The following is a 6,277-nucleotide window of genomic DNA, read 5'->3' as shown; positions in this document are numbered from 1 at the left end:
ACCAATTGAATTTCAGGAAAAGAAGACTATTGGAATGTGAAGCAAAATAGAAAATGAACTCTTTTTTACTAATAGGTCATCTTCAAATGCTTACATCGTTCAAAGCAACCTCAAGTTTGAAAATTTCTTGTTTATGTATAGTTATCAAAGAAAGGTACTTCCTCCTTAACAAAGCACTACCAATCTACTAATTCAATCTCGCTTCAATGTGACATGGATGAAGAGTACAAATTGAAAGGCTTAGGACACAAACCTTTCTAATTACAACTCACCTAGCATGCTACAGATCCGCGAGAGAGATGCTGAATTTTGGTTAGGTATGGGATTGAAGTTCTCATAGCAGGAGGGTAGTCCCGAGGGATGACAGGTCTTAAATTCTGCAAAGATATAACAAATGATCCCATGTTAGAACTAAGTTCTCAACAAAAGTCTCAATTCACTAATGAAAAAAGAAGTAAGCAGTAGCAACATAACTTATGATAATATAATACTCCTGGTGAATATATCAGCATTAAACAATCGTATCATTTGTATTTTACCAGCCCGATTCTATAACATCGAAAGGTTCGTAGAGATTTTAATTTTCCGAGTGAAATCTATCCAACAGCATCATCAAATATAAAGGAGAATATGAAGAATGCAGTTGCAAAAACAACACCAAATAGAAACTTAAAAACCATAATTTGGACTTTGCACAAGCTAGTTAAGACGATGGTTATGAGTATATAGCATTTACAAAACAACAAAAGAGGCACATTTGAACTTTTTGAAATCATATAGATGGAAAAGGGGGTAAAATCTATGACTATAAAAGGAGGTAAAATTTATGACTATAAAGGGGTATAATTAACGGTAAGATACTACTACTCTTCTAACTTTTTTTTTCTTTTATCCTATTTACTTATTAAATTTGTTTGTTCTGTTTTGTGTCGGTCAATCTGATCACTAAACATAAACTAGTTAGATAATTGGTTCTCTAACTCTGTGTTTGATCATTGATAGAGCGGAAGAATCACCAAACGATGTCGATATCTTCCTACTTTCTTGGAAAATAGGGGACAAGTACTTACTCCTAATCATAAAGGTCGATTCTAAATCCTATTTGTACAATGACGATTAACAAAAACATAAAATGGGTTCTAAAGTAAAGAAGACGAATCTTTATTTTTCTTTTCTTTTTTTGTCTATAATTTTATGTTCTCCTCAAAATCTTGAAACCGGAAAAGATTTATTTGGATTTAGCCCAAAAATGGTAGATTATATGCACACAAAGGTATACCCGAAAAGGTTAATTAAGAACAAAATCCACCACAAAAATTTGCTTGCTTATAGGTAAGTATAAGCTAATTAAGACAACAAACACTATAGTACACACAAATTCCTATCATCTTAAGCCTTTCTATAACATGGTATCACAACCTCCTAGACCAAGTGGTTAAGGGTTTAAATCCTAACAACTCTATTTATCAGTCGTATTTCAACATATTATAGGATGAGTTTATGTTGTACACGCTTCAAACCCAATGGACATACACATGCGGGGATGTCAGACATTATAATAAAAGCTATTACTACCAGTTTAAGCTTTTGGTTCTAATGCTTCCTTGATATCTTTGTATAACAAACTTCTATAATTTCTTATTACAAATAACTGGTCAAGCTTTTTATATCTATAGTAACATTCAGGATCGGGTATTCTTTAAGCGTAGCATATACATCGAGAATTATATAACATGGATATTAGGTACCAATCAGTAGCAGAACAATGAAGAAGAGAGAAGCCTGACTGACTATTATAATTTTATACTAAAATGGTTGAACTATGTTATTTACAGAGGGAAAAGTGACGAGCATGTGCAATATTTGAAGGCTTTTCAAGTGGACTAATTTTCATGGCTTTACAAAACCTCACACTCTAATTTCAATAAAGTTTACCCCAATATCCTAATTTTTCTTTTCAATGTATCCATCCTTAATTCTATTCTACATAATATATTAATTAATTAATTAATTAATTAATGCATGATAGGAGAATATGCTTATCATATCTAAACCTTTCCAGATCATATATATTGGACGCCACATCGATCAATTTTCATAATCAGACAGAATAGGAAGTTGGTCAACCTGATTTCAAACTTGTATGCTCTAAAGAAACTTCATTGAAACTGCACTAATGATAAAATGAACTGGAGTGATAATTATAAATAATAATCTTATTAAGTAGATGATAAACAGGAGTGATAATTTAAATTTAATGAATATGTGTGGACTCATGTCAAATAACTGCTTACCAAAAGAAGCTCTAAGCAACACATGGACTCTCCCAGCTTCACTCTCTACCACTACATCCACACCGGTACGTATATCCTTCACCATATATTCAGCAAACCCACCAGACCGCAAGCCTCTGCCAATCATTCTCTCCTCAAACAATTACATCACCATTGAACCTGTTGCCCCACCCCTTATGACATCCATCCATTTGTCCATATCCAACCTTGCCTTCTCTCCAAACATCACCCCTTCACTTAATTAGGTCCCACTATAATATGATTAACAATTTGTAAGGAATTAATTGTGCATTGTTCCATATTAAGAATTATCTATATATCAAAAAAGGATAACACATTGATCACATAAATATCAGCAAGTTGGAAAAAAAATCATCACATCCATTCAACAATCACCAAACCTCATGCTTTGTTCAATGATGATAGTAGTAATCGTGCATTGTTCAATGATGATAGTAGCAACACTATAAAACCCCAAATGCTGAAGATACAACAATAAAAACCAGAATCCCTAAGTTCTGAAAATGTAACCCTATTTCCAGCAACTCAATCAAATGCTATATTTGACACTAACAAACACCTTGGAAACAATCAAACACAAGAATAATCAAATAAGAAAGACTGAAACAAAAATGCAAAATACAAAGTTGGAATTTAAACTAAACTAAAAGGCCAACCTGAACCGATTTACTGATTTGGAAAGACCGAAATGGAGAATCGCAATCGTGAATCGACCACTTGAGGGTGAAAGGGCAGCCGTCCGTCCATCATATTGTTATTTTTGTCAAATCTGAGCCAGCAGAATCAGAAGCCTCAACAGTTAGTGGAGGTCGACATTCAGACGAGCGGTGAGTGGGGAGGTGGAGGTCGAAGCGGTAACGGCGCCAGATGCTGGGTTCCGCAGAGAAAACGTAAGAGAGAGAGCGTCTGAGAGTGTTTGAGAAAAACGTGTGGAGGAGGGAGAGTTTTTCAATAAGTGCTTTTTGGAAAGAAAGAATTAAGTGGAGGGAAATTTTAGAGCAAAAAGGCTACTCAAATTTTAGAGTTAAAAAATTGGTGGGAAATGGGAATTATTGGGTGTGAAATTTTGGAGGCTTTTTTTTTTTTTTTGAATCGTTTTGGAGCCAAAATTAATTGGTGAGAAACACTTTAGTGGTTTTTTTTAAGAAAAAAAGGAAAAGAATTTAATGAAATTTTAATGTTTTACAGAAACAATGCATAGACTATGGTAGTATTTATTTTAGTTAGAATTTTGAATCTAAAACTTCAACTTTAATAACAATATTATTATTTTTAGTTGTTTTATTTTTATTTTGGTGGAAATATTTGAAGCCAAAATTTCAAGAAAGTATTAATAAATAAATAAATATATATATATATATATTTAGTTGTTTTTTGTGGGAATATTCGGAATATTAATAGTTTTTTTTGAAAGAGGAATATTAATAATTAGTGTTTAATTTTGTTTAACTTTTTTATTTCTAACATTATCTTTTTTTACTAATATTATACTTAGTTGTTAAATATATTTAGTCTTCAATATATAATTTTTATCATTTACTAACAATTTTGGAAAACTCTTATTTGAATAATAAATATTAATCACTATTTAATAGATTTTCAGCTATAGTTTTTATTTACTTTCATTATATTATAACTATATTTTTGTTATTCTTTCTTATTATTTGTTTTTCTAGTACGATGGAGGGATAATTAGATATATAAAATTAGGTATATTTATTTTATTTTTATAAAATGCAACACTTGAATTGTTTTTTTACATGGTAAAATATTGCTTTATCTAATTATCAAGTTAAAGAACACAACATTTATTGTAAATGTTACCTTAGGTCAAATAAAACAACTCAAAAAATATTAAAAGCAACACTTTATAAAGAACAGTTGCATTAGACATACATGAACAGTTCCAGTCAAATAATTTTTGCAATGGCAACGTTTTAAGGCAACACTTTCTAATAAATAGTTGCTCATGAGCCCACCCGCCCGGCCCAAGCCCATGCCTATTTAGCCGGGTCCGGACACATAACATTGGTGTCAGGCCCGACCTGGCCCAAGCCCGAATACACCCATCTAGAAAATGTACGGGCTTGGACTATATAAATACCTGTCGGGCATGGCTCGGCCCGACCCATTCTCTATATATACATTTATAAATTATATTTATATATAATATTTAATAAGTAATATAGCCCAATTAGAAGTTCTAGCGTGTTCTGTTTTGTAATGTTTTTTGGATTCATAATTTTTTTTTTTTTGTAATATAGTTCAATATATAAACTCGCCATTTTATATGAATCCAATTTATGAAACAAGTTAGTATTTCATTTTAATTGAAATTTTTTTAATATAGATATTGGCTTGGATGGGCGGGTTTGGGATTCATGAACATGTCCGAGCCCGACTCTAATTAGTGTCTGTTTGAGCCAGGCTTAGGCTTGTCGGATTTTATTAAAAGCCCGACAAGTCCGGCGCCGAGCCCGGCCGAACCCGAGGTCTAGTTTATTTTTCTGGTACCATATTTCTAAAAGCACATTTGTTTATTTTTTCTTACATGTTTCTAGAAGCACATTTGTTTCGGTATCATACCTTGACATGTTTCTAAAAATGAATGGATCGGGAATGTAAAGAATTACTTTAAACGAATGGATACGGAATGTAAAGAGTTACTTTATTAGAATAGATTTTATTACTTTAAATTAAAATTATAATTCTAATCAATAAAAAAAAATTACAAATGTAAGTTAGATTGTACTAGACCTCGGGATGGGCCGGGCTCGGACCGGACCTGTTGGGCCTGTGATAAAACCTGATAAGCCCACATTAATTAGAGTCGGGCTCGGGCCTAAACAAGGGATCCCAAGCCCGCCCGTCTAAGCCCATATCTATGTTTAAAAAAATCAATTAAAATAAAATACTAATTTTTTTTAATAAAAATAATAAACATAATACTTAATAAGTCTTAGAAAAATATAACAAACTAATTGTAAATTGTAATACTGGTTACTTATTTAACTATATCTATAAATTATATATGAACTCATTTAATTTATATAATTAAATGCATAAATATATATATATATATATATATATATATAACGGGTCGGGCCGGGCCCGCCGGGTATTTACATAGCCCAGGCCCGTCCATTTACTAGGCGAGCTTAATCGGGCTTGGATCGGGCCGGGCCTGACACTAATTTTATGTGTCTAAGCCCGGCTAAATGGGCATGGGCTCGGATCGAGCGGGCGGACGGGCTAATCGACCCATGGCGAGGTCTACGTCATATTATGGCCTAATTTGATCAAGGTTTCTCTTAATGTTACTAGATATAATAACAATAAATTAATAATATAATCATAAATCAAATTTATCAAGGTTTCTCTTAATGTTATTAGATATAATAATAGGTAGTCATTTAACACAAGTCATATTATAGACTAATTTGATTTCAAACTATTAGAAATTTAAAAGCTTATAACCAATTTTTAATTTGGATTAAATTGAGACCGTTTCCAATCAAAATAGGGTCTGAACCCACCAAAACCCTAATTTAACATGTTCACTTTTAATATTTAGGTGTCCAGGTCGTTCTGGACTAATTTGATCTCACATTACACTTTCAACGATTTAACAAAATTTAATCTTGGATTAAATTGATCATACTAGCTAGAGGATTAAATTTAAACAGAGTATGAAATTATTTACATAAATAACATGTCAATCAATAAGTACTTAGTGTGTTAAAATATCAAAGCGGGCTTAATATATTAAAAATAATTGATTAACAGCTTAGTATATATATCTTGTTAAAATGCGTAATTAATATGTTGAAAGAATAATTCAATGTATTAAAAAATAACTTACTAGATCTTACCCAAAAAAAAATAACTTACTAGATCTTTAATAATAATATAGCAAGATTTCTATTTTTGAGTCGAATAGTAAGTTACTAACCTTTATATTT

General features: G+C 31.7%; 1 long non-coding RNA gene across 1 annotated transcript; it reads right to left on the bottom strand.

The window, feature by feature from the left end:
* Positions 1-252: 252 nt before the first annotated feature.
* Positions 253-3,224, bottom strand: LOC136202363 (uncharacterized). Its single transcript, XR_010674416.1, has 3 exons — positions 2,972-3,224; positions 2,295-2,545; positions 253-377 (listed from the first exon to the last, which is right to left on the bottom strand). It is a non-coding gene; the product is annotated as an uncharacterized lncRNA (long non-coding RNA).
* Between the last annotated feature and the right edge of the window lie 3,053 nt (positions 3,225-6,277).

This window comes from Euphorbia lathyris, chromosome 8 (genome assembly GCF_963576675.1).
Source record: "Euphorbia lathyris chromosome 8, ddEupLath1.1, whole genome shotgun sequence".
Taxonomy (NCBI): Eukaryota; Viridiplantae; Streptophyta; class Magnoliopsida; order Malpighiales; family Euphorbiaceae; genus Euphorbia; species Euphorbia lathyris.
The sequence above is the reverse complement of the archived record's forward strand: the minus strand, read 5'-3'. Positions and strand labels throughout refer to the sequence as shown.